At 52.6% G+C, this 12,470-nt stretch overlaps 1 long non-coding RNA gene across 1 annotated transcript; it reads right to left on the bottom strand.

Moving 5' to 3' along the window:
* Positions 1-8,115: 8,115 nt before the first annotated feature.
* On the bottom strand, positions 8,116-10,511 carry LOC110744044. Its single transcript, XR_002524115.2, has 2 exons — positions 10,012-10,511; positions 8,116-9,882 (listed from the first exon to the last, which is right to left on the bottom strand). It is a non-coding gene; the product is annotated as an uncharacterized LOC110744044 (long non-coding RNA).
* Positions 10,512-12,470: the final 1,959 nt, after the last annotated feature.

The raw sequence follows: 12,470 nt of genomic DNA, 5'->3' as shown, positions 1-12,470 counted from the left end.
CCTTTTGAAAGCCAGGTGACTTCAGTTGTAGCTTCCATCACCCTGAGGCAGGACGACTGAGTGGCCAGCTGTGGGTCCTCACCTAGGACTGTCGGTAGGAGAGCACCGTGCGAGTTCTGGAGGATAGCCTGGGAGGAGTCAGAGCACTGAGTCACTGTAACAGAATTTCCTTCCATTCTCACCCATGCTTCCTGGGACCGCAGCTGTAAGCACTGACATTCACAAACATGGGGGATGGAAAAGAATTGTTGAAGAGCCCTGAGTCCAGCAACAGGCCACCCGGTTCTTCCTGAACCTGGGAATGAGAAAAAGAAAGGTTCACTATTTTCCTTAAGAGATTATTTCCAACAAAAATGTATACCTAATGAGTGACACTTTCATGACTAAGAATTATTATTCAAACTTTGTAATACATTTGTGTTTGATTAGTTGTGTGCTGACAATTGTAATAAGTAAACCCAGAAGAATTTTTTCTAACACTTGGTCTCACAGGAAATAAAAACGTAAGATTTCAATTTATATATACTTTTTGTTGTAGACAAGTATATAGCATAATCAATAAGATTTTCAAACATAAAAGAATTTCCTTAGGATAAAAACATGTGGTAGAATTAAAATAGAAAATGGGTTCTGTGAGGAAAAGAGCAATGTGAAATATTAAAGAAGAGGTGGCTCAGGTACAGTCCTCCGTGCCCTCAGAGTCAACCAACTGTGGATGGAAAATGTAGTCAGGCCTATGATGGTTATCTCTGTACTGAAGGTGTACACACATTTTTCTTGTCATTATTCTCTAAACAATACAGTATAATTATTTACTACATGGCATTTCACATTGTGTTAGGTATTAGAAGTAATCTAGGCCGGGCACGGTGGCTCACGCCTATAATCCCAGCACTTTGGGAGGCTGAGGTGGGCGGATCACGAGGTCAAGAGCTTGAGACCACCCTGGCCAACATGGTGAAACTCCATCTCTACTAAAAATACAAAAATTAGCCAAGCATGGTGGCGGGCACCTGTAATCCCAGCTACTCGGGAGGCTGAGGCAGGAGAATTGCTTGAACCCGGGAGGCCGAGGTTGCAGTGAGCCAAGATCGCACCACTGCACTCCAGCCTGACAAGAGAGCGGGACTCCGTCTCAAACAAACAAACAAAAAGTAATCTAGAGATGATTTAAAGTACGTGGGAGGATGTAGGCTATATGCAAATACTGCACCATTTTACATCAGGGACTTGAGCTGTGCATTTCGGTATCCACTGGGGGTCCTGGAACCGATGCCCCACAAATCCAGAGGGACAACTACACTGTTTTGACTGGATTATATAAGATACCAAATCGATATGGTATTTTTCTTTTCCATCTGGTTACATTTTTTAAAGTGATATGACAGTTTTATTTTTAAGTGTCAATATTTACAATGTTCCAGAAGTTGTATTCTTTGTAACTATTTAAACGTACATAATATTTTAGGTGTCAACTTAATATGTAAGGGGGGTAAAAAAACATTTAAAATGACATTTGGGGGTATGTAAACAAAACTGAAGACTGCCGATGCCGAGTGCATTCAGTGTACGGTGGAGTCAGAAGAAACCCAGAGATTGGCTACAGACTCCCCGGTGTGATTGTGCCACTGTACATGCTGGGACTAAGCTGCTGGCTTCCAGCTTGGCTGTGGGATCCCTCTGCCTCAGTTTATCATCAGAGGATGAGGGTAAGTGTTCTGAGGCTTGAATGAGTAAACACTCATGCAGTGCCTCGAACAGGTACTTGGGCCAGAGAAGCGCCCTGTGCCAGTGTCTGCCTTTTGATGGAAATGCATCTCTTAGGAGGCAGTGCAGGAGTCCATGGGCTGTTAGGTCATCTTCCCATGGACCCGTGCCGAGTTCTGCTTCTTCAAGAAACACAACAAGACTCTTCCCTTCTCTATATGTGAGCCCAATAAGAGTATATTAGTCCACTTTGGGCTGCTATAACAAAATACCATAGACTGGGCGGCTTATGACCAACAGAAATGTATTTCTCATAGTTCTGGAGTCTGCAAAGTCCAAGATCAAGGCGCCAGCAGATTCAGTGCCTGCTGAGGGCCTTCTTCCTGGTCCATAGATGACAGCTTCTCCCTGTATCCTCATGTGGTAGAAGGGGCAAGGCACTTACCTGAGACCTCTTTTTTAATTTTTATTCTTTTTAGAAATGGAGTCTTGTACTGTCACCCAGGCTGGAGTGCAGTGGTGTGATACATCTTATTATACCCTTGAACTCCTGGGCTCAAGAGATCCTCCCACCTCAGCATCCCAAGTAGCGGGAACCACAGGTGCGCACCACTGCAATGGGCTTTTTCCCTCCCCCCAAGACCGAGTCTCACTCTGTCACCCAGGCTGGCGTGCAATGGGGCAATCTTGGCTCACTGCAACCTCTGCCTCCTGGGTTCAAGCAATTCTCCTGCCTCAACCTCCCAAGTAGCTGGGATTACAAGCCCACACCACCATGGTGGGCTAATTTTTGTATTTTTAGTAGAGACGGGGTTTCACCACATTGGCCAGGCTGGTCTCAGGTGATCCGCCTGCCTCAGCCTCCCAAAGTGCTGGGATTACAGGCATGAGTCACCGTGCCCCGTCGGCTAATTATTTTTTTCCAGACAGAGTTTTGGCCATGCATAGTGGCTCATACCTGTAATCTCAGCACTTGGGAGGCCGAGGCTAGTGGATCACCAGAGGCCAGGAATTTGAGACCAACCTAGGCAACATGGCAAAAACCCATCTCTACTAAAAATACAAAAATTAGCCAGGTGTGTTGGTGCACTCAGCTACTCAGGAGGCTGAGACATGAGAATAGAATTGCTTGAACCCAGGAGGTGGAGGCTGCAGTGAGCTGAGATCGCACCACTGCACTCCAGTCTGGGTAACAGAGGGAGACTCTGTCTCAAAAAATAAATAAATAAAATAAAGAAAAAGAAAAAAAAGAAAAGATGGAGTCTCACATTGTTGCCCAGTCTGGTCTCAACTCCTGTTCTCAAGCGATTCTCCCGCCTTGGCCCCTTGAGGAGCTGGGATTATAAGTGCCAGGCAAACAAGGCCTCTTTTATTTTACGTATTTATATTTATTTTTTGAGAAAGGGTCTTGCTCTGTCACCCAGGCTGGGGTGCAATGGCATGATTTCAGCTCACTGCAACTTCCGTCTCCTAGGCTCAAGCGATTCTCCCACCTCAGCCTCCCAAGTAGCTGGGAGTATAGTCGTGCGCCACCATGCCTGGCTAATTTTTGTATTTTTCGTAGAGATGGGTTTTTGCCATGTTGGCCAGGCTGGCCTCAAACTCCTGAGCTCAAGTGATCCACTAACAGGGCTTCTTTTATAAGGGTGCTAATCCCAATTGTGAGGGCTCCATCCTCATGAAACAATCACCTCCTAAGGGCCCCACCTAATACCATCACCTTTCATGTTAAGATTTCAACATACGCATTTTGTTGGGGGAAACACACACTTAGATGATGGCAAAATGTTTGAAACAGTGACTCCTCCCACCCACTGCCTGAAATTGTCCTGTTATGTATCCTTATGCTTCTCAATTCTGATGGCCCTCTTCCATGTGTGATGCCACTGGGAAATGTAGGCTCTTGAAACAGAGGAGCTTAGGAGAGTGTTGGGCTGTTATGTAGAGAGTATCCACTAAGGGACCAGGCCCTCATCAGGAACGGGACACATGTGCTCTCACTGTTGGTCACAACCAGCCATGTTCCCAATGAGGAGGCCACACCAGTCTCAGTGGGCTCACAGGGTATCCAGGACTGGGTTCCAGAGCTGCACACCCCACCTGCTGCCTCTTCACAGAAGCGGGGCATCTACCTTCCTCAGGCTAGTGTTGGTGGAACAAAAACACAAAGCACAACGTCAGTGCCGTGCCGTTTCCTGTCACCCCAGCGTCCCAATCCATGAGCTCGCCGTCTCCCTCCATTGTGATATTCTGTCATGTTTCACAGATTTCTGTGCAGAGGTTCTGTACATCTTTCTTTTCATTTGTTCTTCCATTTTTAACTTTTCTTTTTTCTTTCTTTTTTTTAGTTTTTTTGACGGTCTCCCTCTGTTGGCCAGGCTGAAGTACAGTGGCATGATCACAGCTTACTGTTGCCTTCAATTCCCAGGCTCAAGCCATCCTCTTGCCTCAGCCTCCCAATTAGCTGAGACTACAGGTACGCACCACTGTGTCCAGCCTCATTCTATTTACATTTTATTTTTAGGCTAGGCCTGATGGCTCATGCCTGTAAACCCAGCACTATGGGAGGTTGAGGTGGGTGGATCACTTGAGGCCAGGAGTTCGAGACCAGCCTGGCCACCATGGCAAAACTCCGTCTCTACTAAAAATACAAAAATTAGCCAGGCGTGGTTGTGCACGCCTGCAGTCCCAGCTACTTGGGAGGCTGAGGCACGAGAATTGCTCGAACCTGGGAGACAAAGGTTTCAGTGAGCCAAGATCACACCACTGCCCTCCAGCCTGGGTGACAGAGTGAGACTCTGTCTCAAAAATAAATAATTTTTTATTTTTAATTGTCATTAGTATATAGAATTATGGTTAATTTTAAAATATTGGTCTTATAGCCAAAATCCTTGCTAAACAATGTATCAGTATATTATTATTATTTTTTTGGGTCGGAGTCTTGCTCTGTCGCCCAGGCTGGAGTGCAGTAGCCGGATCTCAGCTCACTGCAAGCTCCGCCTCCTGGGTTTACGCCATTCTCCTGCCTCAGCCTCCCAAGTAGCTGGGACTACAGGCACCCGCCACCACGCCCAGCTAGTTTTTTGTATTTTTTAGTAGAGACAGGGTTTCACCGTGTTAGCCAGGATAGTCTCGATCTCCTGACCTCGTGATCTACCCGCCTCGGCCTCCCAAAGTGTTGGGATTACAGGCGTGAGCCACCGCGCCCGGCTATATTATTTCAAAGAAACATGATGCTAGATAATAATAATAGTATAAAGGAGTCATTGTGGAAAAGCTGAAAGTTGACAGTTGTTTACATCATTATATGCTTGGCTTCTTTGACAATATTTACTTAATGTTTCTCCCCATAGGAAAGATAGGTTTTGTTTTGTTTTGTTTTTGAGACAGCATCTCGCTCTATCACCCAGACTAAAGCACAGTGGTACGATCACAGCTCACTGCAGCCTCAGCCTCCTGAGTGACTGGAACTACAAGCACACAACCATGTCCCACTAATTTTTGTATTTTTTGTATAGATAGGGTCCCACTCTGTTGCCCAGACTGGTATCAATCTGTGCTCAAGCCACCTGCCCACCTCAGCCTCCCAAAGTGCTGGAATTACAGGTGTAAGCCACCATCCTTAGTGAAAGATAGCTTTTCTCTTTTAACTCCAGAAAATGCTACAAGATGGATACACCACATCCACACAAATCTCCCAAGGACTTTGGAGAAGATGCATTTGGATGAATCTGTAACTCTTGACCTTAAACAATTTGGGGCAGCACCTCTCATTGTGCCCTGGGTGGTCCTCACATCAGGCTTAGAAACACTAGCTGGGCTGGGCGTGGTGGCTCATGCCTGCAATTCCAGCACTTTGGGAGGCCGACGCAGGTGGATCAAAAGGTCAGGAGTTCGAGACCAGCCTGGCCAATATGGTGAAACCCCGTCTCTACTACAAATACGAAAAGTTAGCTGGGCATGGTGGCACATGCCAGTAGTCCCAGCTACTCGGGAGGCTGAGGTAGGAGAATCACTTGAACCCGGGAGGTGGAGGTTGCAGTGAGCCGGGATTGTACCACTGGCACTCCAGCCTGTGCAACAGAGTGAGACTCCATCTCAAAAAAAAAAAAAAAAGAAAAAAGAAAGAAAGAAAAAGAAACACCAGCTGTCCTCAGGCTGGGGCAAAGGAAGGCAAGGGCACCCACACCTCGTAGGTGAGACACCATCCTTTGAAGAGGAACTACATTCAGAGTTAAATTTAGGGAGCTGTAAGTAAGTGTGCCAGACTAAAAGGCAGAGATCAATGCCTGCCTGAAAAAAATACAGTTTGAAAAGAAAAAAATTATAAAACAAAAATAAAATGCAGTTTGGCTGGGCATGGTGGCTCACGCCTGTAATTCCCGCACTTTGGGAGGCTAAGGCAGGCAGATCACTTGAGGTCAGGAGCTCAAGACAAGCCTGGCCAACATGGTGAAACCCCATCTCTACTAAAAATACAAAAATTAGCCAGGCGTGGTGGCATGCGCCTGTAATCCCAGCTACTGGGGAGGCTGAGGCAGGAGAATCACTTGAACGCGGGAGGCGAAGGCTGCAGTGAGTGGAGATTGCACTCATTGCTCTCCAGTCTAGGAGACAGAGCAAGGCACTGTCTAAAAAAAAAAAGAAAAATGTGATTTGAAAGGCGACAGAGGGCCAAAATGAAGTACCTCTTGTCTAGAGATGGTTACCTGGAGAAGCAGAAGGTGTGGCCTGCATTCAGACCTGTTCACCAGTCAAGGGAACACCATATCCAGGCCCCTCCACCCCATCCTGCCAAGGGGGCCCGGCTGGCAGACCCAGTGGAGGATGGCACTGGCAGATTTTAAAGAGAGTATCATGGCCTGTTTTTGTTCTGTTTCTGAAACAGGGTCTCACTCTGTCACCCAGGCTGGAATGCAGTGGCACAGTTATAGCTCACTGCAGCCTCGACCTCCTGGTCTCATGCAATCCTCCCACCTCAGCCTCCTGAGTAGCTGGGACTACAGATGTGTGCCACCATGTTCAGCTAATTTTTTATTTTTATTTTGTAGTGATGGGGTCTCCCTGTGTTGTCCAGGCTGATCTGGAATGCCTGGCCTCAAGCAGGCCTCTCACCTTGGCCTCCCAAAGCACTGAGACTCTGGGCACAAACCACTGCATATGGCCTGCTTAGTTGTTGTTGTTTTTTTTTAGATGGAGTCTCGCTCTGTCGTCCAGGCTGGAGTGCAGTGGCACAGTCTTGGCTTATTACAACCTCCACCTTCCAGGTTCAAGCGATTCTCCTTCCTCAGCCTCCCGAGTAGCTGGGACTACAGGCGCGTGCCACCACAACCAGCTAATTTTTTATATTTTTAGTAGAGACAGGGTTTTGCCATGTTAGCCAGGATGGTCTCAGTCTCCTGACCTCATGATCCACCCACCTCAGCTTCCCAAAATGCTATGATTACAGGTGTGAGTCACCGCTCCCGGCCACCTGCTTAGTTTTTAATTAAACACACACACACACACACACACACAGAGTCTGGGCACAGTGTCTCACACCTGTAGTCCCAGCACTTTGGGGGACTGAGGTTGGTGGATCGCTTGAACCCAGGAATTTGAAACCAGCCTGGGCAATGTGGTGAAACATCATCTCTACAAAAATTAGCTGAGCCTGGTGGCATACTCCTGTAGTCCTAGCAACTTGGGAGGCTGAGGTAGGAGGATCACTTGAGTTCAGGAGGTCAAAGAGGCTGCAGTGAGCTATGATTGCACCACTGCACTCCAGCATGGGCAAGAGTGAGACCCTGTCTAGAAAAATACAAAAACAAAAAAATAAGGTCAGGTGTGGTGGCTCATGCCTGTAATTCCAGCACTTAGAGGGGGCCAAGGTGGGAGGATCACTTGAGCCAAGCAGTTCAAGACCAACCTGAGCAGCATAGTGAGACTTGTCTCTACAAAAGTTTTTAACAATTAGCCAGGCACGGTGGCATGCACCTGTGGTCCCAGCTACTCAGGAGACTGAGGTGGGAGGATCACTTGAGCCTGGGAAGTCAAGGCTGCAATAAGCTGTGTTTTCACCACTACACTTCTGCTTTGGTGACCCTGTCTCAAAGTATATATTACTCAAAGAATCATAGACTATTAGAGCTGGAAGGGATCACAGAAGACCTCTACCTCCATGTTTCCTAAAGTATGCTCCATGGAACCTCGAGGTACCTCGTGAAAAAAGGGTTCTGTGGCTAAATGGGTTTGGGGCAGGTTGCATACTCTCTCACGCCCTCCTTCCTCTTTGTAGAAGCATGACTCTTCTCACTTTGCTAAAGGCTCTGAGAAGACCTGCAGACAATAAACTTATGTATTGTTGTTTGATCCAGTGCTTCCCAATTTACCTGACTTCCCAAAGCTTCTTGAATCACGTGCAGAACGTTTTAGGAACAAATGATTTGCTCCAGTGCCTGCATTTTAGTCTTGAAGAAACAAAGTGCCCCCAAAGCCGAGGGCTTTGTCAGCCCTGTGGCCTCAGGAGCTTGCTCTGTACTGCCCCAAACCCCTTCTTTCACTCTCGTGGGGAGTTGGTGCCTTAGACTGAGTGCACCCAGCGTGCAGAACCGCAGTCCAGGCTGCTGCAAATGTCCCTGGCTGGGATTAGAGCATCTTATCAAAGCATCAGGATCCTAAAACACAGAGGAAGGAATTGTATCAGGGAGAAACACTGGGTCCAGAAGACCCAGAGTCGGCCCAGTCACCATCCGGGTGTGGGATGTGGGTCTGGGGGAGAGAGCAGCAAGGGCTGGAGACATGTCCCAGCAAGCACCGAGAGGCACAGTCAGATGAGTTAAGCAGGTTCACTGATGGCAGGAGAGGCAGCAGGCAGAGGGGACTGCACTTCTCAGCTCGGCTGGGTGGTGGATCTGTTGGCCATGCTGAGTGAGGAACACCAGAAGAAAAGCAGGTTGGGAGGAGGGTAGCGATGGGGCTGCAGGAAGCGGGCTGAATTCCTGAACACAGGTGTGGAGGGTGGAGACCTGGAGAGGATGGGCTTATCTAGGAAAAGAACAGAGGGAACCCCCCACCGGTTCCCCACCCCCGTGCCCCAGAGGGCGAACTCAGTGACTGCCTGGGCCCTGGGGATGGAGATGGGGCAGACAGCAATGGCACCCCTCCGCCAGCAGAGGGCCACGGTGTCAGCCACATCCAGAGAGAAGTGACACAATGAAGCCCTCACAGACATTATCTTGCCTTCTGGAACTAAACCCTTGCAACAAAGTTCCCCAGCACAGCGCTCAAAGGAGCAGAAGGCGGGCTGAGGGGAGCCAGTGACAACAGAGCCTTCTGGGCCTTCGCGGAGGCGTACAGTGGCTGACAGCAGGGCAGCTGGGCCTCAGGGATTCCGGGCAGAAACGAGTTTTGTGGATGTGTCAGGGAGACAGGGGCAGAGAGAGAGGGTGGGCAGCTGCGAACTGGGGAGACTGATGCGGTGGCATGGTTCATCAACAGGAAAGTGGTAACATTCATGATTATTCAAAAATTCCCATGAAATACTATAGCAAAGGTACGGAAAAAGTAAAAGTGCAGTTTAAGGGATGGCCACCGAATGCAGGGCAGCACTGCAGGAAGGAACAGGCCTGGCACCTCCAAATCCCCCAGGGCTCTGCTGGGGTCACAGCCCACCCACCCCAGCTGTATTCACCATTCTGACACTTAGAGTAACCACCTTCTTGCTCTTCTGTCAATTATTTACTACTTAATGATGCATCCCTAAACAATGCAGTTTAATTTTGCCTGTTTTGGAATTTTTGTGAATGGCTAGATTCCACCCTGTGAAGATGACCACTGTTTCTCCATCCTGCCCTCCGTGGTATTCAGTGCCGTGCAGTCCAGGCTGTGATGAACAATGCCATGCACACTGCCACCCGGGTTTCCCGGTGCTCATAACTACACATTTCAGGAGCACGTTTTGTATCAGCAACGTGGTGAAGACTGATGTCCTTTTGAGTTTTCCGAGGAAGTGCTGGTTCTCCTGCCCTTCTTCAGGGCTGTCCTCCAAGACTGCACAGAACTAGTTAGGACCAACCTGTTGGCTGCGGAGCTCCTGGCAGTCAGAACTCCTGTTTATTCTTCGCCCGGAACAGGGCCTTGCACCCAAATATGCAGACAGCCGATGCCACGGGGTGAAGGAATGTGCCGGGAAATCTGGAAAAAGGCGACCAGTCACTGTAGACTGTGGGTCACCCTCTGCCTTCTAATCCCCCGCCACTCAGGGGAGAAAGGAGGTAACCACAGGCTGGCTTTTCCAGGAAAGCCGCCGAAAACCAGACGGACCCAGCGGGACGGCACAGAAATGCTCGGAGGCGCACGACGTTCCGAGGCGGCCCCGACTGCTGGAATGGGCGTGTCCGCTGATCTGATCCCTGATACCAGCTACAACGCACTAAAAACTTCTTGGACTTTCTAACTGCTGGAAACGGATGAGCTGGGTTCTGGGGCCGCGCCGGGAGGTGGCGGTGTGGTCCTGCGCGAGCGGCCGGCCGCGTTCAAGTTCAAGCTCCGGGCTGGGAGGCAGCTTCCCGACCTCCGTGTTTCTGTAGTAACTTAAAGAGCCAGGCTGGGGGCTGAGGGGCTCCGGGGGGAGGGTTCCTGCCCCCCGGGGGCGGCGGGGAAGGCGAGGGCGCGTGGGCGACCCCGCTCCGGCGGCACAGCCAGGGGGCCCGGCTCCTCCCCGTCGGGAAGACGCGGCTTCTCCGGGCGGCGGGGAAGGGTCCCCGGGGCCGCGCCCGCCCCCGCGCCACCCGGGCCGCGCCGCCCTCGGCCCTCGGCCCCGCTCCCGCCCGCGCTTCCCACCGCCCGGCCAGGTCCCCAGGCCCCTCCCCGGGTCCCCGCCCCAGGCCCCGCTACACAGACCCGCCGCCGCCGCTGCCCCCGCCCGCGCGCGCCCAGCCCTGCCCCCCGCGAGCGCCCTGCCGCCGGCCGCGCCTCCCTCCCCCTCCCTTCCTCCCTGCCCTCCTGCCTCCTGCCTCCCAAGCCGCCGCCTCCGCCCGCCGCCCCGGCCGCGTCAAACCTGTTTGGAGAGGATGGCTGCGCCGGGCGGATCAGGCCGGCGGCTCTGCGGTTCGGGTGCTCGGGGGCCTCGTGAGCAGCAAGCAAGTGGCCGCCCCTCGGCCCTGGAGCCCTCGGCGCCACCATACCGAGCCGGCCCCCGGTGAGTCCTCGCTTGGCGCCCGCCTGAGCCGTTCGCGCCCTGCCCGTATTGGCGGCCCGGCGCGGGCGGTGGCTGGGGACTAGGTATTTGGGCGTAGTGCCTGCAGCAGGGGAGTCGGGCTGGGCTTGGGGTCGGGGAGCGGCGGCGGCGGCGGCCGGGCCGCCGTTTTCTCGCGCCGCGTTGGACGCGCAGCCCCGGCCTCCTCGGCCCCCGCGAGTCGTCGGGGCGCCCCGCGCGGCCTGGGCCCCTCCCGCGCCTCGGGCCCGCGTCCCAGCGTCCTCGCATCCCCCGCCCTGGGCCCGGCGGGCTGGGGCCGGGGCCGAGGCTGCCGCCGCGTGTAGGCCCGAGGCCCGGAGCGCCCCGCTTGGCCCGGCCTCGCTGCCCGCGCGGGGATGGGGGCGCCGCAGCCCGGCCTGGCCCGGCCCTAAGCGCCCGAGGGGGTGGAGGCCGGCTCGGGGCGCCCGGCCCGGGGCGCGCACGGCCGGGAGGGGAGGGGGCTGCGCCGGTCCCGACCCCAGCCGCCGCGAGTCCGAGGCGCGCTCCGCTGTGGTCCAAGATTCTTGCTGCCAGCACTTCTTCGGCCCCTTTTCCCAAGGAAAGTCTGGAAATGCTGAATTTTGGCCAATTCCTGTAGTTCGGACTGCCGCCTGGAAGGGGGAGGACGCGGCTCCCCGGAACCCTCAAACTGCGTGCGCGGCTCGTTCTCATTCCAGACACGCCGGCCTCCCCATTCAAGTGCTAATTCCTTTTACAATTTCCTAGGAGAGGTGAGGCGAGGTGGGTTCCTGTGGCACCCCTTGTTGCTAGTCGGCCTTTCTCTGGAAAAGTTCTAAAAAACTTAAAGCAGTAACGCATTGTTTTTCTTTTTAAATGCAGAGTAGAAGGCGGTTTTCTTGCTGGGCCAAGAAAACGGTCAAGTGTTGTACTGCTTTTGGCGTGCTCCCACCAGGCACGTGGCTCCTGGCTCTCCCGGCCGGCCTGGCCGCTGGGACGGGGCACCGCCTGCTCCCCTTTGTCCGCTGGGCCCCAGTCGGGCCGCAGGCGGCGCAGGCCTCGCCGGGCTCGGGGCTTATGTTTACCCGGCCGGTGAGGAGGCTCGCATTCCCGATGCTGCCCTGGCTGCTGCAGACCGGTCCCAACTTGTGCGGCCCGGGAGGCCCCCTGGCCCACCTGGCTCCATTGATGGGGGCCCCCACTGCTGAGGCTGTTGGGTCTGTGCCTTGCGAATGTCGCGTCTTTTTTCTGATGTCATTTAGAAAGCTTCAACAAGGCGGAGTCTGACCAACTTTTCAAGCCATGAGGGCTATCAGCAGTTTGAAGAATGATTTCCCCCCTACACCTGGGAGGGGCCACAGTCCTGGAGCAGATGCTGGCCTCTGGAGGCCCTGAGTGGCCAGGCGCCCTCGTGGGAAGGGACCAGGCATCCCCTTGTGTGAGTTGGGACCTTCCAGCTCCTTCCTATAGAGGAACACAGCACACACGGGACTGACAGCACTACATTTGTTCACGTTATCAGTTTTAAAAGTTGGAGGCCCAGAAAAAGTGAAGAGCCTTGAGGAAGGTCAAGCTTTCCGTGTTGTGT

Source organism: Papio anubis, chromosome 8 (genome assembly GCF_008728515.1).
Source record: "Papio anubis isolate 15944 chromosome 8, Panubis1.0, whole genome shotgun sequence".
NCBI lineage: Eukaryota > Metazoa > Chordata > Mammalia > Primates > Cercopithecidae > Papio > Papio anubis.
The sequence above is the reverse complement of the archived record's forward strand: the minus strand, read 5'-3'. Positions and strand labels throughout refer to the sequence as shown.